At 37.9% G+C, this 22772-nt stretch overlaps 3 pseudogenes; all 3 read left to right on the top strand.

The window, feature by feature from the left end:
• The first annotated feature begins 734 nt into the window (after positions 1–734).
• On the top strand, positions 735–8023 carry LOC135272011 (fibrous sheath-interacting protein 2-like; annotated as a pseudogene).
• A 2087-nt stretch (positions 8024–10110) lies between these two features.
• On the top strand, positions 10111–16514 carry LOC135272010 (fibrous sheath-interacting protein 2-like; annotated as a pseudogene).
• A 55-nt stretch (positions 16515–16569) lies between these two features.
• Positions 16570–20686, top strand: LOC135272009 (fibrous sheath-interacting protein 2-like; annotated as a pseudogene).
• The last annotated feature ends 2086 nt before the right edge of the window (positions 20687–22772 follow it).

Below are 22772 nucleotides of genomic sequence, written 5' to 3'. Positions count from 1 at the left end.
AATATTTTGAGCTGCAAACGTTGGAGGGAGGAGAACACAAGGCGAAAGAGAAATGGCAGAAGGATGACAACCAGAAGGACACAGCCAGCAACAGCCAGAATGGTGGAAAAAGATGGCAGGTTAAAACCATGGGTCCAGGAAAACAAAGTATTAACAATATCACGGGCGATAGTATCATCCCGCAGAAGATCATGGCGTGAAAAATCAATCACATGAATTTGTTGTTGAAGCTTGAGAACATCAAGGGGCAAGTTATTATGACTCCAAATACCTTGTAAATGGGCCTTGACCAGAGGCCAACTCCATTCAGTGTCATTATAAGGTGTATCGGTAACACAGATATATTTAAAATCAACATCACAGTGTAGTAGCAGGCAAGATTGCATATTGTACACTTTGTCTCCCAAAACGGTAACAGTTTGTTCCAAAGCATTAAGTTTGGCTTCCAATTTTTGATCAATATCAATTTGAGTACCCATGGAAACAGAAATATTTTGAGCCAAATGGTTAACATAGGTAGCAGTTTGAACACTGTGAGCTAGACTAACTGCAGCTGTAGCAGCAGTAGCTACAATAGAAACAATAGCCAAAATACTAGCAATGAGAAGGCCAATAAAATGTTTAGGACGGACAATGAGGTCCCCAATTTGATGGAGAATTTGCATGCTTCATTCATCATACCAAGAACCAGAAATATTAACAGGGAGCATCACATAAGGTGGTTGGTGAACAACATGGATGGTGGAAGTCGGAAAAACAGAGGAATCCAAACAATTGGTAAGGATGCAGGAGGAACAAGAAATAAAGTATTGTCCAGAGACAGCAGTAACATTAATAGAGCCATAGAGAAGAGCATATGGGGCGGCAACACAGGCCTTAACATAGTGATAAGAAGGGGAGGAGGACGTGAAGGCAGGGCTATGGGAGCCAACTGTGCGATAAGTAGGCACCAAAGCAGGAAAGAGTCACCACAGGGAGGGGAACAGGCATCCAGAGGGAGTGGAGACAAGGGGAGTGCTCCAGCCACCAGGAACTTGATAATGAGAAGCAGAGTTACTAAGAGGAATGGGGATAGACCAATCATATAAAGTAAAACCAGTAGACAAGGTATACTGTAAAGCCTGATGCACTGTGTAACAGGTTCTCCATGGAGGAGAAGGATCAAAAGAGTGATTAGTCAGTCTGCAACGGGGCCTATCCTTATCAGGGAAATCAGGAGAAATAAGATTCCAGGATGCCTTAATGCCATAATAAATCAAAGACCAATCCCGAGTGAAATAGGATTCACCAGGGAGTAAATCAGAGGGACCTTCGTAGGTAGAAAGTAGTTTTAAAGCCAAATCAAAGCAGTAAGAAGAGGTTTTGAAAGGGGTAACAGGTAAAGAAGTGGATGGAGGAAAATCTGAAAGGGCAGGGGCATGAAAACACATGGGAGGACTGGCAGCTTGAGCCATATAGGAGTAAGTGGCAGATTGAGGAGTGATATGAGTAGAGGAAGGAAAACTAAGAATAGAGGTGTCATTGAGATAAACAGGGAAGTAAGGATCATTCCAAGTGACAGGATGAAGAACAGGAGGATCAGGGACATAGACCCAAAGAACCTGAGAATCAGTAGATAGTTGAGCATGGGCATTGGGTTGGCACGATAAAATGGCTAGCATAGCAAGGAACAAAACAGAAGGTGTTCGAGATTGTCCATTTTCAGCAAGTAGTCAGGAGGCCTCAGCACTGAGATGCCGCATGTGGGCCCACGTCGGGAGAGGTGCTCCTTGAGGTGGCGTCAGAGACAGGGAGTGGTGATGGGGGTGACAGCATCTGCGTGGTGGCTGAGACATCAGGTAAAGACGGTGAAGGTGAGGGATGAGGCTGTGTGTGTTGCCGCGGTGGGCCATGATTTACCAGGCGTTCAGGAACCCAGATGGGAGAGCTTGCAGACCTAGGAAAAACACAAACATGTCCTCGTCCCCATATGAGGACGGGATTGGGGCCATGCCACTGGTTAGAAAGAGAATCTTTCCACAAAACCTCAGCTGTTGTTGTATGCTGAGGATGCCACAAACTGTCAGCAGCAAAACGTACTTCGGCATCAAAAGTCAAAAAATTTAAAATATATAGGGCATGTCTAAACCAAGTATGAGGAGTCTTATGTAAATCAGCTCCTGACTCCCCCTGTTTTATTTTTTGTAAAGTTAAATTCAAAGTTGCATGAGCGTGTTCTACAATTCCTTGTCCTTGTGGATTGTAGGGTATACCTGTACGATGTTGAATATGAAACTGAAAGCAAAAATGATTAAATCCTTTGTTGGTGTAAGCAGAAGCATTATCTGTTTTAAGGATTTTAGGAGGGTCTGAAATAGAAAAGACCAATAAGCAATGGGCTATAACATCTTTAACAGCTTCGCCTGTATGAGCAGAAGCCACTAAAAAATGAGAAAAAGTATCAATAGTTACAGGTATATATTGAAATTTACCAAAAAGTGTAAAATGAGTGACATCCATTTGATATATATGGCCACTCTGTAGTCCTCGAGGGTTAACTCCATAATGGAAAGGAACTGGCAAGTGAGGAAGACATGCAGAGCATTGTTTAATGATTTGTCGAGCCTGTTCTCAAGTAATTTTAAATTGTAAACAAAAACTGTGAGCATTTTGATGATGCAAAGCATGAGATGCCTGTGCCTGTTGAAGAGGAGTTAACACTGGAAAAAATAGAATGAGCAAGAAGATCAGCCTGTTGATTTCCTTTACTAAGAGGTGCTGGCAGATTAGAACAAGCTCGAATGTGACCTATAAAAAAGGGATGAGAGCACTGTTGAAGAGATTCCTGTAGAGGGATTAAAAGGTGAATGATAAAGGAGGAATCAGTTGAGCACAAGGGAGCAGTCTCCAAGTGCTGAACAAGTTGAACAGCGTATTGGCTATTAGAGTAAATGTTAAGAGGAACATTCCAATGAGATAAAACAAATTGCACTGCAAAGAGTTCGACTCATTGAGCTGAGGTTTCCTGAGTCTGAAAAGAAAAAGGTTGATTATTAACTGAGCCAGCAGCAATGCCAGATGAAGATCCGTCCGTGAAAGTTAGGTGTGCTTGTGTTAAAGGTGTCTTGACACAGATCTGAGGAAAAATGAGTGAATTAAGAGTATAAAATTGTAAACTTTTATCAGTGGGAAGATGACAACTAATGTTTCCTGGAAATCCAGCAAAAGCAATTTGCCAAGTTTCTGAGAATTGCCAAAGTCAAGTTTGTTGAGGGCCTGAATAAGGAACAACAATTTCTGGAGGCTCGTATCCAAACAGAGTAAGGGCATGAGTCCCGCATTTAGAAACCAAAGCTGCAACCAAATCATAAGAAGTCACTACTTTTCCATGACTAGCAGGGAGGTGTAGCCATTTTAATATCCTCTGCTGCCAGAAAACACCTGTGGGTGTGTACTGTGTACGTAGCACACAAAAGTTCCAGGGTGTCTTGTCTTGAATTCTATTTAATTTTTGTTCTGCCAAGGCTTTTTGAACAATCTGGAGTGTTTGCATGGCTTCAGGAGTAAGCTGGCATGGGGAAGCAGGGTTGGAAGTTCCCTTTAAAATTCAAAGAAGGGTTTTAAGTCTCCAGTGGTAAGTTTGAGACTAGGTCTGATCCAATTTAAATCACCTAAAAATTTTTGAAAATCATTGAAAGTTTTAATTGAGAGGTATTTAATTTTGGAATTTCATAAGATTTTTTTGTGACTCAATTACTCATCCTAAATAGTGATAAGGAGCAGAAGATTGGATTTTCTCTGGAGCAACCACAAGGCCAGCATTAGTCAAACATTTCTGTAATTGCACAAAAGCGGACTGCAGAAGAACATCAGTTGAAGTAGCAATTAAAATATCATCCATATAGTGAATAAGGTCAGGATATTGTTGTCGGACTGGAAGAAGAGCCTTTGCAACAAAAGTCTGACAAAGGGTAGGGCAGTTAGCCATGCCCTGAGGCAACACTACCCATACATATCTATCCCAAGATTGTTCATAATTAGTAGATGGAATACTAAAAGCAGACCTTTTACAGTCTTGTGGGGCAAGAGGTATGGTAAAAAAAGCAGTGTTTTAAATCAATAACAATAAATTTCCATTTTTGAGGTATTACCACATTGAAAACATTTTTGGTTGCTGCTCTGATAGTGAGCATTACTCATTTGATCTTTAACATAAGCAGTTACAGACATACCGGCTTGAGCTGTGGACATAGCCAGTCCGTGCTGATAGGCAGACCCTATATCGGCACACAAATGAATGTAATCAGCAAGAGTGCCTTTTTTCTTCCATGGCCGAATGGCTGCTTGACAGGCTGGATTAACATTTTCAAATGCCAATTGTTTAACTAACAAAGTGCCAGCCTTTCCATCCTGAACCAACCTGCCTACTGCCTGTATAAGGTGGGACACAAAATCTTGATATGGCTCATCAGGTTCCTGCTTAATTTTTGACAACTACTCCGTTTTAACCCTGGTTGCCGGGAGCTGCCTCCAAGCCTGCAAGGCTAACGTGTTAATCTGCCCATAGGCTATTTCGAGGAGTTGTGCTTGTAAATGAAGATCTTCAAACTGACCCTTACCAGTAAGCATATTAAAAGAAACTGGCATTTGATGAGTATGATTTCTTTGTGCCTGATTAAAGCACGATTATCATAATTAGCTCTCCAAAGGAGATAATCTCCACCTGAGAGACAAGCTTTTGTAAGGTGGCCCCAATCATGCAGGGGTAAGACTTTTTTAGCCAAATCTTCTAATAAAGAAATAGTATAAGGGGCAGTAGGGCCATATTGAGCAACAGTCTCTCTTAATTCTTTCAAAGTTTCAGGTGGGATAGGCTGATATTTACAGACTATTTGTCCCTGAGCATTTTGAACTTCTATAATAGGGAAAAGTGAAGGGAATATACTATTTACATTAGCAAATTCTTTCTTATTAAATAATAAACCATGAGTTAGGGGAGTCATTGAAACAGCATCTGTGGCTTGTTAAGTTATAGGCACACTCCCAGTAGAATAGCTTCCCGCACCCATTTCATTTCCTTGTACTACAGGAAAGCACTGACGATTAGAGATAGCGCGCGAGCACAGTGAAAGTAAATCCTGAAACTGACGAGCAAGATCAGGAGGCGAAGTAAATGTAAACGGACCAGGGACCCACTGAGTGGCAGTCTTGGCTACAGGCTGTTGAACAATGACTTCTGTTAAGGGAGACAAATCATCTGTATGTTGGCACTCACTGTGGGAGCTGAGAGAGCGTTGGTCAGCAGCATCATCTTGCCGCGCTGGATGAGGCTCTCGGCATACGAATGTAACACAGTAGGAGATAAGGCAGGAGCAGGATGTGAAATGGATGTGGTAGAAGTATAAGGTTGCACAGAAGGGAGAGAAGTCTGAGAAGGACAAATGCAACCCTGAAGTTTACTCCAAACAGAAAGTAAAATTTCAGACTGAGGTAAAGACTTATTATAGAAACAAAACTGATCAATCTTTTCATCAATGACAAGCCAAGCGGCTTCATCTAGAAATCCACCCTCAGGTACCCACGGACAAATTTCACGAATAACGTGCACAAATTCTTCCAGTATTCTGTTTAACATTATGACCATGAGACTTACTCATAGACTGTAACAACTGAATAAATATGCTATGCTCCTTTGACTCAATATTCCCCATGTTTTTACTCCAGATTGAAGACTTGAATTAAAAACCAAAACTTACATATACAAGATTAAAAATTAACCAAAAACTCGCTTATTGAACACCGGCACCACATAATTGAATTGATCATCACTTTGATCTCCTGTGTCCAGGCCACACGTCGTGGTCGCCAGATGTTGTGGTCCATGAGATCGGCATGTCTACCGGGGGTCTCTTGACCAGCAAGACGGTCCCAATACCTGGAAGAGAGACTGCGTGGAAAAGAGAGATAGAACAGAATGGGGTCTGGAGGACTGACGAGGATTGCCCAAGTCAGCAATTTATTTTGTGCACAGGGTCTCATTATATACCCTTTAACCTGCAGTGGCTGACGTCAAGTATCTTAGTGAGGTTACTACAACAAAGGAGAAAAGAAAGTTACAACATCGCAAGCCTGAGGTTTAAGACAAAACTAGAAAAAGGAGAAGCATACAATCAACTGTCATAAAGGTTGATCAAGAAGTCATAAAACAAACAGGTGACCTTTTCTACTTATCCGATAATCAAAAACACAGAAACAAGATCACATTTTACAACGGTCAAACCAAGGTATAAATCTTAAAGGTAACAATTTCAAATGTCATATAAATAGTCACAAGCTTCAGTGAGTACCTGGTAAGAGTCATAAAAACTAGCCCAGAACAGAAACTTCAAGAAATACAATGCGCGGTGAAACCACACAGCCTTTACCCAGCAAAACTGTTACATCAGTGAACCAGACATAAACTTCTGCAAAATCAAACTTCTTGCACTTCCTTCTTTCCCTTAGCTCGACTGCGTCCAGGATGGGAGAACTGTGTCGGGGCTCAAACTCCTTTATGGGGGAGACATTTGGGGTCTCTACGATGGAGTGATCCAAACAAATTTTGTTTTACTTGTCTGTGTCTTTAACGGATTAAAAATAGACGTAAATACAATTAAACAGAATTAAGCATTTATAAAATACAGGAATTTATATGATTTTATTTCGGGGAATTGTAAAAAACATTATATATAGGTAATATACACATTTCTTAAATAGAAAATACTTGCAAAACAACTACAAAACATACCGGAAAACAATCAAATCCCTCAATATTCTGATGTTGCCCAAGTCCAGAACTGGTTGTTAAAGGAGGGCACTGAATCTATCAAGGACCAGGAACGGTTAATAAGACACAGTTATTTGGGTATGATAAGTAGAAAACTAGAACAACTTGAATGCACAGCAGAAAAACAACGCCTATACCTGATGAATAGAGAAGAAAGACAACAACGGGAATACACAAGAAGAAAACTTGCTCTTCGTAGAAAAACTGAAGAGAATGGAAGACAAAAAGAGATGGTACTTCTGACAAAGATGGTAGAAGATGTTAAAAGAGAAGAGAGGAAAGAACTGTCTGACCCACCCGGACCCTCATAACTTGGACCCCAAGGCGCGACCGAATTAGACCAGATGAAAGAGGAGTTCAGGCTTTATTGGAGAGTCTCCGGGCGGACTGGACTCATGCCAGGGGAAGAGTCAGCAGTCTCGCACCGGCTTTCTTTGTTCTGCGGCTTTTATAGAGGTACAGTGACTGGTGGAGTGGGAAAAATGGCATGTCGGGTGGCGATTGGGTAGGTGGGATGTCGCACGGGAAGTTTGCTGGGCAGGAGTTAGTTGGGCGGGAAGTTGCTGGAGAGCTGACGGGTCAGGCCTGTTGCTGGGCAGAAAAGGAAGAGGGGCCTTTTAAGTGGAGAAGCCGAGTACTCTACATGGCTGGGACCTGGGTGGGGTGAGAGGGGGGCCCGAGGGTCTCCTGCCAGACAAGAACGGCACAGAAACAGAGAAGAGTCTATGGCCATACCACCCTGAATGCGCCCGATCTCGTCAGAAACAGAGAAGAGAGTGACAGGTACAAACAACACCTTCTAGAGAAAAAAATGGCCTATCATTTACCACAAATGCAAGATAATGGCGTTGACAGAAAAGATACGGGGGGAAATACATTGAAGTACAAAGGTCAAGATGGAACACATGGTGAATCTTCTCTAAAGAATAAAAGGAAGACTTCTGAAGATATCATATTAGTTTATCCTGCTGGAGACCAGAATACATATGAAGAAATATCTGGAAATACAGCAGCTGCTGCTCATCAGAATCAAAATAGTCCAGAGAATTTTATGGAAAAAACCTCAACTTCTGCTGTTCAGGCAAATGAACAGGATAATGGTATAAATCAAAAGAGAGATGGGATATCTAAAAACTCAAGTATTGTCGATGATAGAGGAGTAACATTTCAGGCCAAGGTTCAATTATTTCAGCTCAGGTGTCACCCACAAGAAATTAATGCAGACTTTCACAGGCATTTTTGGATCCTTCAAAAGAAGAGGGGACAAATGCTAATTGTAATGGAAAACCAACCAAGAGATCAAGCTATCTCTACAAATCAGGACCTCAGGCTCAGGCTACAGACCCGGGTGTATTTTCTTCTCCTGTTAACACAAATATGCAACAGAACTCAGCGCAAAATTGCTTGTAAAAAAAAGTAACTTCTGAAGAACTGAATATTATAACGCAGAATATAATGACCTGGGTTGTGCCTACAGTGACTAGTATATTGTACCCAGCCATCACAAAGTATGAAGAAAGATTGACAAATAATACATACCCAGCGTCTGATAACTCCATCCTCTCTTCAGATAGTTCAAGTTTCTGTAGCACATGCAGTGAAGACTTTACATATTTAACCTACATATCTTCAACAACTAAAACATTTCAGGCAGAACCCTGTGCATTTGCAGTTGACCTGTCAGTAAGGAGACCGACCACACCGATACAACCTTCTCCTGCACATAAGGAAAGAATTGTTGTGGGGAAAACGTATCATTCAAAAGGACAATCTATAACCTCTATACTTAAATATAATAAAACCAAAGTGCTATGTTAATATCCTAAGCTCAGAAGTTGTAAATCAGACAGTCATCTTTTAGCATCATTTGAAACAAGCACAACAAAGTGTAAGGATGCTACTACTGAAACAGAGAGCCTAGGGAGAGTTTATCGATTTGTGATAAAAAAGCAAAAGCCATAGGTGAAATGAAGAATTTAAAAAACGTTTTTCTTAACTTTAAATGTCACTTGAAAGAGAAAACTGAAGTGATTTTAGAAAGCATTTTTCATGAAATAATGTCTGATTTAACCCAGGCCATTCACTCTCTCTCTTCTGTTACTGCTGAAGTTTTTGTTGAACAATGTGAATGTGAAAAAGAAGACTTGCCCTCCAATGTTGATGTTTGCTCAGTTGCTTCTGAGATTGTGGAAAATATGCTTGAGAAGAGTCTGCTGTGGAGAAAAAATGTGTTGAGATATTTTCACAAGAAGATGTACCAGTCAACATTGAACCAAGCTTAACAGCCAGTGATGAACATCCCCCATCATCAAATAAAAAACCTTTGACGGATTCAATGCCTCATACTTTAGACCCAATGTATGATATTGCAGAGGACATGGTGCACACCATTTTAGAAAAGTTGATGCCTCTTACTTCTAAGCAAAATGAATTTCTTCATCTTAAAGATTCAACTAAGCTTTCCTGCCAGCAACATAAGACAGACCCAGTATGCATGTTCCTTCAGAGAGCTGGCAAAAATAAATCTAGTCTTGAATCTGACAAAGCTAGTTTAATTGTCAGTGAAGAAATACAAAATTTACTATCAAATATTTTTCCCCAATCCTCTTTGGTTGGTTATACAGGGGAAGCAATTAGTGCTATACTAGGTTATATACAAACTGAACTAAATAATGAGAGAATTATTGCATCTGAAGAAACAGTAGTAGTCCTTCAGCTATTTGATGATATCCTTGTTCAGCTCCATCAAGAATGAGCAAAGGAAAATTTTCAAAAAAGTAGACAACCTAGAATGAGTAGTTCTTCTGACACCAAAGAAAAGTACAGACTCGCTGGCACTAGATTATCTAATAGTCCTAGATCTAGAAGACCATTTCTACCTATAAATGTTCCAGGCATGGTTCTTTATTCTGAAGATGAGGAGATAGACAATATTGTAAAAAATGTGCTTGATTCAACTTTCAAAGATGAAAAAGTAAAATCACAAGAACAGATTCCTAATGATTCATTTACAAAGGGAAACACTGGTTTTAAATACAAAAGAAATATCAAACCACCTACAAAGCCTGTTTCTAGAAGCCAAGTTACATTTCCTGATTGGGAATTAAAGACTGAGCCACCATCTCTTAATCATAAAGATACTTTAAAGAAAAAACTTTGTTTGAATAAAGTTATTTCAACCTTCAGCCAAGACCAAAAGCATCAAATACACAAGGCTTCAGAAAACACAGTCACAAGTGTTTTAAAAGAAATGCTCAAGGACATATCTTCTGTTTCTCCTGGTCACTTAGACAGCAAAACTGGCGATGAAGCTTCAGTTCTTGTTTAACAAAAGCCTCAAGGACGGTCACATCAAGAATGGATAGACCAGCTGTTTTCTGTTTCAGAAATCAATACAGTGGCTCAAGAAATAAGAGATTCTGTGTTAAACATACTTCATAAGGCACCAAACTACATTTCCAATACCACTAAAAGTTACATTTCATCAACAGTTCATCAGACTTCCTTAGATAGAACTGACACTGCATACAGAGTCAAAGAAGCACCAAATAAATGTTAATTAAAAACATGGTTTGTCAGTGAAAAGAAAATGCAATATTTATCTTCATTCGATATGGATTCTAAAAAGCCTTCCTGGTTAAAATCTGGAAAAAGTGAACTAAACCTGTAGATGACATTAATGATAAGATCATTCATAATAATTTTTAAAAGACGGAAGTCTTTTATTTGTCCAAAATTGCATATGGGCTTCAAATCTTCACTACAACCTCAACTTAGTAAGTACACAGCTAAAATAGAGAACATTGTTTTATGTGCTATACAGAATCAACTGGAACTCCATAAGAAAAACCTAAATCTTACGGAGATTGACCATACCAAATCCCTTACAGCTAATACTAATAAAGAATTAGAATCTCTTGTCACAAGTATTGATGATGACATTTTGGCAAGTCCATTATTAACACGTATTTATGATATTTTATCCAGCAAAAATGCAGATCAAAGAAACATTTCACTTTCTTCATGTATGCCAAAGTCTGCAAATGACAGCGTTGATGAAAAAAGCATTTTGCCAAATAGGCAGGATAAAAAATCTTTTCACAAATACATGGCAACTCCTTGTGCTCTCCACAGTGCGAATGATGAAAAAGATATTCAAAATAATGCAAAATTGGAAGTGTTAGACAGAATTGGGGAAACACTACATGAAATGTTAAGCAAGCTCCTAGGAAGCCAAGAGACAGTACCAATAAGAATCAGAAAATGGCTGCTGCATTGCAGTCTAATATTCAGTTAATTTCCAAAGCAATTTTTGATTATATCCTTACAAAATTATCTGGGGTTGACATGGATACCAGTTTTGCAAGTTGTGGATTAAAAGCCATTTAAGAGTCTCTTGACATTGACATCCCATCATTTACTTCAATTATTGAGAAAATGGCCAAATCCACCAAAATAATCTCCAGCACAGTCTCCAGAATAGTTCAGGAGGGCAATAAAGAGGGGACTCAAAGCAAAGCAAAACCTGTTGCACCTGTGTCTTCCAAAGCAGAGAACACAAAAGAAATGCATCCAAATAAACTGAGAACTGTAGCTTCAGACATTCTTAATATGGTTTTTGCTAAACTGAAAGGGTTTGCCAATGGATATTTAGAAATTCTCGATGCTATTAATGATGAAAAAAAGAAAAGCAATAAGATGGGCTGGGAATGTGAAAGCACCAATATTTCCAGAGACACACATGAAGAATCATTTCTGTCTGCTTTATACATGCCTACAAAGAAGGTATCAAGTGCTATCTTGAAGGCTATTCAAACAGAATTAAATGTGACCTCATCAGACTTGAAGACAAGTGTAAAAACCCCACCACCTGAGACTAAGATTCTTACGGATGTAGTCAAACTAATTTTAGATGCAGTATCTTCAGATATGTTAAATGAAACTGAATCTGAAGAGGGAGGCATTGAAACTTATTGATACAGGCCAACATATGGAAGTCTTCCTGGAGGAGGTGTATCAGATTCATTTCTAGAAGATGATGCATATACAGAGAAGGAAACTATTGATGATAGGTCACTACAAAGAGAAGAAATGAAAACACATTCTCTTAAACAATGGGCTCTAGAAAAAACCTTAAACAAAACTGAAGTAAAACTCAAAGAACCAAATATATCTCCAATTGCTCCCATCATAAGAAATATTTTGAACGAAATTTTTCCAAGTACTTTAATCAATCAATTAACTGTGCTTTGTCTCTCCCACTCTGATTTTAATGGCAAGCCCCACAATGTTGATGAGCCAATTGCCCAAACATCTGTTCAATGTATGGATAAAATGATAGATCCTTTAATTTCTGAAGCAGATATAACTATAGTAACAGAAAGTATTGTTAACACTGTATTTCACAAACTTTATTCAGCTGCCATGACAGAAAGAAATGTATGGAAAAATAGGTATGAAACTATCAATTTTTAAGCTAATGTTTCTTTTCATGAACACAGCTATGAAGGAAAGTCCTCTGTCTTGGATAAAAATCCATGCACTTTTCAGTCTAGATTCAGTGTTGCTGACAAAGAGGCAAAGGTAAATGTAGCTGAAGATATTGTACAGGCAATATTAACAAATTTGGAAACGTTTGCTACTTCCAAAGTAAAATCTGTATTTTGTTCCCAAGTCAACTTTACAGCCCCAATGGCCTTACCTATTCAACAAGAACAGAGTACACTGAGCAAAGCATTATCAGCCAAAGATCCATATTCTGATGAGCAATTTTCCTATTGCTCAGTAGATCATACTAAGTCAGGAGAGACCAACTTGTGCCAACTGTCTTTGTCTAAATTAAATACTTATGCACAACAAGTGGCTAGAAAAAATTTACAAGAAATTAAACATGAATTAGATAAAGAAAAAGAAAATCGAGAGAGAGATCCGAGATGGCAGATCACTAGAAGCTCGGGCTCCTAGCTCCCAGTGAAAGCGCAGATAATGAGAGGACGGCACACTTTCAGACGAATATTTGTTGCTCACGGACCAGGAGATTCCCAGCAGAGGAGCCCCACGTGTTGCCAGGGCGACTCTTGTGGCCGGTGCGGTGGTTTTGCTGGTGTCTTAGCGCGCCAGTTTTTGGTGCAGAGTCCGGAGATTCCTGGGCGGAAAAGCACCATCAATCTTAACACCGCTGTTTTGGCCGGCGCAGTGGATTGCTCAGATTTCGGCGCTGGGAATCAACAAGTTGTATGTCTGCTCAGATACCTAGTTAGAAAGTCGGTAATTTCAAAGACAACAGACGGATAAATATATAATGAAGGGAAGAAATCAGCGTAAAAAGGCAGAGAATACTCAAAATCAGAATGCCTCTCCCTCTACAAGGGATCGCAATTCCTCATCAGTAACGGAACAACGCTTAATAGATTACGAGTGTGTTCCAATAACAGAAGCAGGCTTCAAAACATGGGTGATAAGAAACTTCTGTGAATTAAAAGAACTTGTTCTAACCCATTGCAAAGAAACTAAGAACCTTGAAAAAAGGTTTGACAAAATGTTAACGAAATGGACAACTTAGAGAGGAATATAAGTGAATTGATGGAGCTGAAAAACACATCACAAGAACTTCGCGAAGCATGCACAAGTTTAAACAGTCGAATTGATCAAGTAGAAGAAAGGACATCAGAAGTCGAGAACCAGCACAGTGAAATGAAATGAGAAGACAAGATTGGAGAAAAAAGGATGAAAAGGAAGGAGCAAAGTCTCCAGGAAATATGGGACTATGTGAAAAGACCTAATTTACGTTTGATAGGTGTACCTGAATGTGATGAAGAGAATGAATCCAAGTTGGAAAATACTCTTCAGGATATCATTCAGGAAAATTTTCCCAACCTGGCAAGGCAGGGTAATATTCAACTCCAGGTAATACAGAGAACACCACAAAGATATTCTTAAAGAAGACAAACCCCAAGGCACATAATCGCCAGATTTATTAGGGTTGAAATGAAGGAGAAAATACTAAGGGCAGCCAGAGAGAAAGGTCAGGTTCCCCATAAAGGGAAACCTATCAGACTTACAGCAGATCTCTCAGCAGAAACCATACAAGCCAGAAAAGAGTGGGGACCAATATTTAACATCCTTAAGGAAAAGAACTTTCAACCCAGAATTTCCTATCCAGCCAAACTAAGCTTTATAATCGAAGGAAAAATTAAATCCTTTGTGAACAAACAAGTATTCAGAGAGTTCACCACCACCAGGCCTGCTTTACAAGAGCTTCTGAAAGAAGCACTATACATATAAAGGAACAACGAATATCAGCCTTTCCAAAAATATATCAAAAAGAAAAGAACATTAACACAATGAAAAATTCACACTAACAGGCAAAACAGCCAGCTAGCATCAAATGCTAGTATTAAAGTTATATATATTCTAATTGGATAAAAAGCCAAAACCCATTGCTATGCTGCATCCAGACGCATCTCAGATGCAACGATACACAAAGACTCAAAACAAAGAGAAGGAGGAAGATTTATCAATCAGAGAGTAAAAATAAACAAATAAAAAGCAGGAGATGCAATTCTCGCCTCTGATAAAGTAGACTTTAAAGTAACAGAGCAAAAGAGGCAAAGAAGGACATTACATAATGGCAAAAGGATCAATGTAACAAGAAGAGCTAACGATTTTATAGATCAACGATACAGAAAATTAACAAGGACATCCAGGACTTGAACTCAGACCTGGAACAAGTAAACTTAATAAACATTTATAGAACTCTCCACTTCAAATACATAAAACATACATTACCACCTCACACCTATTCCATAAGTGACTACATAATTGGAAGTAAATCACTCCTCAGTAATCGTATAGCATTTCATAGGTTTAAATGAAATATTGGTTGGCTGCTCGTTGGTTATTTTCTTCCCTTATTTCTTCCTGTTTACATCAAGTATAATTATTGGTATAAAAGAGGTTTTCAATACCCATTACTAAACTGCATTCTAGCCTGGACAAGAAAGCAATACTCCCATTCTCTCTCTTTCTCTTCCTTTTTCCTCCTCTTCTTTATTCTTTTTCTTTCTTTCTTTAAAAAAAAAGAAAGAAAAAAGAAAATCATTTCTTAACTGACAACGTTGGGATTTCTAAAAGTATTGCTAAACAAGAATGAATGTTTTTACTTGGAGAATGTTTCTTCACAGGTAGAACACATTTTTTCCTAGAGAAGGTATACTTAAAAAATTGACAAGTGTCAGAATCAAATGACTAGGAAAATGAAAAATGTAAGCTACTGATGATAGCTGAAAATGTTTTGACTGAAATTTCAATAAAAGCAAAAGAATTTGTATATTCTCTTTCACTTTTAAATTTGCCACCTCTTGAGAATTGTGAAAGCAGACTTTATCTTCAAGGAGCTTCTACTAGAGCTGAGGATAGCAAAGCACAAATTAATATGTTTGGAAGAGAAATTGTTCAAATGCTATTTGAAAAATTACAGCTATGCTTTCTGTCCCAAATTTCCACTCCAGATAGTAAATAGACTCTAGGAAACAGTAAGGAATACATTACTGCTAAAAGTAAATATGGTTTTCGAAACAAGCATAGCCTCAGCAGTTTACCAAAATCTGTAACACAAAGACAAAAGACCAAATTTCTATGGGCTCTAGCAACTACACTGTTCAAGAGATTGTAGAAAGGGTTTTAAACATGTTAGAGTCATTTGTAGACTTGCAGTTTAAACCTATCTCCAAATATGAGTTTTCTGAAATTGCGACAATGCCTATAGAAAATCTTTTTTCTACCCAACAGAAACTATTAAATAAAAAAATGTTGCCAAAATTACAACCACTTGAAGTGTTCCCTGATGAATCGAAGTCAAATACTATTATTTTTAAGGAAAACATACAGGATATCCTTCTACGCGTTCATTCATTCCATTCAGAATTACTGACATATGCTGTTAATATCATCAGTGACATGCTTGCTGTAATTAAGAACAAGCTAGACAACGAAATAAGCCAAATAGAACCATCTTCAATTAGCATATTGAAAGAGAACACTGTAGCAAGTGAGATCATTGGCACACTAATACACCAGTGTATTCATTTCAATGAGCCTTTGAAACAAAATCCTTCAAAGGAAAGTTTATTCCATGGAGCTGAAAATGCCTACATTGTTAATCAGCTTGAATTAGCAACTAATATGAAAACATTCAACTCAGTTAAAGGAATGTAGTTTGGGGATTAATCCTTCACAAGTGAATATAACTGACTTTGTTTTGTTCAGATGAAGATATGAAAGAAAAGTACAGGGTTTTATCAAATTTACCCACCTCTGTCAGACCCTCTGTAGAAGACACATTTAAAATCTCAGAGCCCACGAAAAGACCCAATTCAGAAATGCCATCATGTTCTAGAACCAAAGAACAAGACCACAGCCCAGGGAAATCTAACTTTGGTCATTTTGAAGAGATCATGAAAGAAAATAACTCCCTCCCTGAAGGCAGTATCTCACAAAAGCTGTTTGGGAAAGCAAGCAGCTCCACAGATTCACAGTGTCAACCAAAAAATAAACCTGGAATTTTTCCTGCTAAATTTTTAGAAGATATTATTGAAACTCAGATCGTTTCACTGTTAAAGGAGTTTTCAGATGCTCAAATTAAGGTTTCCAGAACAGACACGGGGAATCAGTTTTTCCCACCTGTGGGAAAAGAGCCAACAACAGATGAAGCACCATCCAGCGTTAAGATAAAATCTGCAGATAAAATGCCACCTGTCGATAAAATGACTAAAACACCTTCTTCAGTTAAGATACCATCAACTGACAAAACATTGGTCAATAAAGTTGTTCACTCTTTTGTTTGTAATATTTTAAATGAATATGGATCTCAAGACTTCATTTTTAAGAATATAAACAGTCATGGAGAAAATTTAGCAAGAAGACTATTGCAGTGATAAATGAAATTTTTCAAGATCAGCTTAACTTGATATTTTGTGATGAGGCTTCAGTTTCAGCATGTTTGCCTCTGGAATCTAACTAAGGATGTTGTTAAAAAGTCCAAAAGTTGGCCCAAACAGCAAGCAAAGAATGTCAAACTTCATCACCATATACAATAATATTACCTCATAAATTTTTAGAGAATGTGATTTCTGCTCTTTTATCTAAAATTTTCTCAACAATATCCAGCACAAAAACAAGAAAACTTGAGGACAATTTGTTCACAGAACTGGATTTCTTTCAAATTAAGTTCGTAAGTGCAGTTGCAACAGAGATCTCCCAAAATAAACATATGATTATACAGTATGTAGAATCCTTACAATCTGATGATCATGAAATTACTCAGTTAGTGGTTCAGTCTGTTTATAACAATCTCTTGCCACAGTTTGGATCACAAGAGATCATACAAAATTGTGTGACCAGTGGATGCAAAATCCTTTCAGAAACCATAGTTGACTTGGTTCTATGAGAAGTGGCTGGCAATCAGTTGCAGAGCTATTTTTGTGGAGGGCTAACTCCACATCAGTGTGTGGAAGTGGAAGACATGGTTGAAAATATCCTTAAAGATGTTTTCCAAACTACTGATGTGCCCTTACCTAAACCATCACATGCTCATAAGCTGTCTTATAATAGAAGAAATTGCTGTGAAATTTTTATCAAAGCTTTTATCTGTATTTCCAAACGTGCATAAAGAACCAAATCCTTAGAAACTGAAACGCTAAAAATAACTTCAAAAGTATTAAATTCAGTCCAAGAATTTATCTTCAAAAGTAAGATTACACTTGTAACACCCACCAAGGAATCACCTACTGTACCTGTAGCTGATAATACAACTATTGAAAACATAGTTAATTCTGTTTTTACCAGTGTTTTAAAGCACTTTGGTTCTTTTACTTCATATTTAAAGATTTATTGGGTAAAGGTAGCGTCCTCTCAGATACAATAAAGATTTTTATTGGTGAATGCTATTTCCAATTCTGAATTTCAACCTCAAGAAGAGGAAGTAGTATCAAATTCAGAATTAGTTCTGGAAGCTGTCAAAATTATGGAAAAAGTGACCAAAATTATTGATGAACTTAACTCTCAGGAAAAGTCTTCATCCAGAAAAGGTTTGATATTAGATGCCAAACTTTTAGAAGAGGTGTTGGCCTTGTTCTTGGCTAAACTACTAAGGTTGCCAAGTTCCTCAAGCAAAGATGAAAAAAACTTATCAAAGCCTGAGTTAAATAAAATTGCATCTCAACTGACAAAATCTGTAACAGCTGAAATTTCCAGAAGTAGCATTAGTCTAATAGCTTCTGATCCTGAAAAACACTGTTTAAATCCAGAAAATATGGAAAGTGTTTATCAGGTTGTTAATTCTGTTTATAATAACATACTACAACAATCAGGAACCAACAAAGAACTTTATTATGATATAAAAGACACAAACACAGTCTTTCCTAAAAAAGTGGCTAATTTAATTATTGATGAAGTTTCAAGTTTTCCATTAGACACAATTGGCTCAACAATTTCAAATGCTGATCTCTCTGGCGAGCCAGACAATAACAGAATTGTTCAAAAGGCACAAGAACATGCTATTAATATGATTCCTGAATTGGGGGAAGAACAGTTAGATCTCATCTGAAGAGGAATATCCTATTAAAATAGTTCCATATGTTGGGAAAAAAACAGTCAAAATAGATCCAAAAATTATTTCTGAACACTTAGCAGTTACTTCTATAAAAACTCAACCTCTTAAGAAACTTAAGCAGGAGTGTTTGAAAAGAACTGGACTAAGCATAGCAGAACTGAGAAGAGCATCAGTAAGTGGGAGAAATTACTCCTCAGAATCACCTAATTTAGAAAATAGAAAGAGAGAAAGACATGCCTTATTAGGTAAGACTGGAAGATTGGATGTAAAACCCTTAGAGGTAAGTGCAAAAGTAATGGCAGGAAAATGAGTGGATAGTGAGACATGGTTCTTCTGTGATTTCCTTCCTGGTGGGAGATGTTTGGGTCAGAGGGACGGATCTCTCATGGTCTAATGCTGTCTTCATGATAATGAGTGAGTTCTCACGCTACTTGGTTATTTAAAATTGTGTGGCAACTGCCCCCAACTCTCTCTTGCCCCTGCTATCTCCATGTGACATGCCTGCTCCCCCTTTGCCTTCTGCCATGATTGGAAGCTTCCTGAGGCTTTCTTAGAAGCTGATGCCACTATGTTTTCTGTAAAACCTGCAGAACTGAGAGACAATTAAATGTGTTTTCTAATAAATTACCCAGTCTCAGGTAATTATAGCAGTGCAAGAGTGACCTAACACACACCAAAATTCTTAGTTTATCATGGTCTAAAACTTCTTTAATCTTCTTTACTCTTGCTTTTTTGGAAGAAATGATGGTCTCTTCCAACTCTGAAATTTTATTTTTAATCTGGGTTCTCATCGTTATATTAGCATATACTTGGTAGTCTTCATTCATATATAAATTATTGCCTGGGAAAAAAATTAAGTGAACAGACTAAAATAACATTAACTAAACTCAGTTAATTATCTATAGAATTATCTGCCACAAATCTTACTCTTAGTTACAAGCTTTCTTTACTTGAGTCATTTATAACCACAGAGTGCAAGAAAGGAATATTTAAACTAAAATACCACTGTCCTGTTCAAGGAAGGAAAAGCCATCCTAAAAACAAAACAATAAAGCAGCAGACACGGGCAACTCAGTTAAGGCATGTTATTTGCCCCAGTCTGGCTACCAATATTATCTATCTTCAACAAAGGGCACAGCAGAGAAGAGAAAGAAAGACCAGCCTGGCCAATGTGATGAAACCCTGTCTCTACAAAAAAATACAAAAATTAGCCAGACATAGTGGCACTCCTGTAGACCTAGCTACTCAGGAGGCCAAGATAGGAGAATCACTGGAGCGTGGGAGTCAGAGGTTGCAGTGAGCCGAGACTGCATCACTGCACTCCAGCCTGGGTAACAGGGAGAGACTCTATCTAAAAAAAAAAAAAAGAAAGAAAAGAAAGTATGTATATTTAGATTTTTCTATAATTCCTTACCTAGGATTTTTGGAAAATAGGTTACCCTGTCTCCTTCTGTCACAAAACGTTCAAGATAAATGACAAAGAAGTCGTCATTTAATTATGTTAGATCTTGCTCTGAATTTTGGAGTAAGTTAGATTAGATTGATGTATATAAATGTAAAAAAGTGATGCATGCCAACAAATTTTTTTATTTGACTTTATTTCTTTTAAAAATATTGCTAATATATAATTGATAATTGAAGATATTACTTAAATCAAAATTAGAAATCACAAGAAAATAGCTACATTATAATCAAACTACAGGAAAAGTGATTTAGACATTTGTTTTTAATATTTGCTATACCTTTTTTTTCAGGCTGTTGGCAGAAATTCATTTCAGAATATAAGAAAGCCTGATATTACAAGGGTGGAGCTCTTAAAAGATGTGCAAAGCAAAGATCTTATTGTTCAATTAGTGGCTCATGATATTGATCGAGTGGATTTGAAAAATTACATAAATGAAGAACTCGATTCTGATGAAGATGAAGTTGTTTTAAGAGAGACTGTGGCAGAAGAAGGCTTCAAAGTATTTAAAGATCAAGTAAAAGAAGTCAAGAAGCCAGAAGAAAACAAAGCTTCTCCTAAGTCAACACGAAGCACTAGCAGACTGAATAAGCTTTTGTCACTATTTAACTGTTGTCAGACCACAGCCAGTGCAAATATTGAAAGTACTGAAGCAACCTCAAATCAGGTAATAGAATCTAAGGAGACACATGTTAAAAGAGCTGTTGCTGAGCTTGACATGGCCATAAAAAAAGCCATGCCTGAAACAGCCTCTTCATTTTGGGAGGAAAAGCCACTGTGTGAGGTAAGTGAGAAGCATGACAATTAGTGACAAGAAAGGGGAGATAGCTTCACAAATATGGCCCAATAATTTATCTTAGTCAGTCAGAAAAGAATGAATTCATTCTCAAGCCTGGTGATATTTACAGAATGAGGGAAATAATTACCAGGCACAGCTGTGAATCTCAACTGTAGGAAAGCAGATAATAGGGGAAATACTAGATTAATTAGAATCTCAAAGAAAAGAGAAAATGAAACCGTTAAGAAAAATGTAAACTAATTATTAAAAACAATTGGTTTCCACGGAAGAAAAAAAGATCCACAGAGATTCAGACTGCTTAGGTTTGAATCCTGACTCTTAGTAGCTAGGTGACCTTTTGGTAAGCTGTATAACCAACTTACCCAACATTAACAAGATAATTTATATATTTTAAATATCACCCTTACAATTAGCCCATAATCTCTGCTATCAGCATGGTTAACATCTCTTGTTGCTGGCTCCAAACCCTCAAATGATGGTCTGGGTCTCAATGACCTTTTGAGTTTAGTCCTGTCCAAAAATCTATACCGTAACATGTTTTTGGAGAATATATTATTTTTAATATTCTGATGAGGACATTCTCTTGATTATCCATTTGATATGATTCTAAGGTAAAAAGAAAGCTTAGATGAACTACAGAAAATAACAGAAATATAACACTGCTCAATTCAGAAGTACACATGACTTTGCAACAAATAGATCAAAATATGTGTTAAGGTGACTGATCTGGCAAGATACCTAATTGATCAGAGTTGTATCTGCGTTCTTCCTCTTTTTGAACCCCATAATATATGATTTTAAATGTTTTTAAAGTTTAGAGGTAGATTTCAACATTGTTCTAGATTTATGTTTAAAATTTGTTCAAAATCCAGTATCACAATTTGGGTAATCTTCACTGAACTATTTCAAATTAATTATATTCAAAGACACTTTTTAATTAGAATTATAGGGTTCATCCATCTTTTAAGTAATTTCTAAAACTTTGTCCTGTTAAATATCATACTGAATGGGCAAAAACTGGAAGCATTCCCTTTGAAATCTGGCACTAGACAAGGATGCCCTCTCACACCACTCCTATTCAATATAGTACTGGAAGTTCTAGCCAGAGCAATCAGGCAAGAAAAAGAAATAAAGGGTATTCAATTAGGAAAGGAGGAAGTCAAACTGTCTCTACTTGCAGACGACATGACTGAATATCTAGAAGACCCCATCGTCTCAGCCCAAAATCTCCTGAAACTGATAAGCAACTTCAGCAAAGTCTCAGGATACAAAATCAATGTGCAAAAATCACAAGCATTCCTATACACCAAGAACAGACTTAAAGAGAGCCAAATTAACTTCAGCATTTTATACTCTGAATAAAAAATACTGTTGGTTCGTGCCGGGCGCCCGTGCCGCCGGTGTCCGCGAGCCGCGGCATGGCCGGCCGGGCTGCTCGCATCAATTGGCGCCCGGCGCAGCGAGCACTGCCCACGGCCCCCGCATGGCCCTCCTGACAAAGGGAATCATTTCTGTCTGCTTTATACATGCCTGCAAAGAAGGTATCAAGTGCTATCTTGAAAGCTATTCAAACAATTAAAACGTGACCTCATCAGACTTGAAGACAAGTGTAAAAAGCCGCATCTCTACTAAAAATATAAAAATTAGCTGGGTGTTTGGCACGCATCTCTAGTCCCAGCTACTCAGGTGGCTAAGGTGGAAGAATTGCTTGAACCCGGGAGGGAGAGGTTGCAGTGAGCCAAGACTGAGCCACTGTGCTCCAGCCTGGCGACAGAGCAAGACTCCATCTCAAGAAAACAAGAAAAAATACAAGTATCACAGGTTCTCACAAGTCGGAGCTAAAACATTTCATCACGTCAGGGGAGGTAGAGAGTGGAAAGAGATAAGATATTGGGACAGGTACATGAGAGAAAGGGGGAAGATGAGAATTGGGTTAAGGTGTACAGACATATAGTTAAATGGAAGGAATAAATTTAATGCTTGATAGCAGGATATGGCTACTATAGCTGACAGAACTGTATTGTCCTCAGGTGATGGACACCCTAAATATCCTTGAATGACTTATACATTATATACATGTAATAAAATTTCACAT

This window comes from Aotus nancymaae, unplaced genomic scaffold (genome assembly GCF_030222135.1).
Source record: "Aotus nancymaae isolate 86718 unplaced genomic scaffold, 86718_ANA_hifiasm-v0.15.2.pri h1tg000102l, whole genome shotgun sequence".
NCBI classification, from domain to species: domain Eukaryota; kingdom Metazoa; phylum Chordata; class Mammalia; order Primates; family Aotidae; genus Aotus; species Aotus nancymaae.
This window is presented reverse-complemented; position numbering and strand designations above follow the sequence as displayed.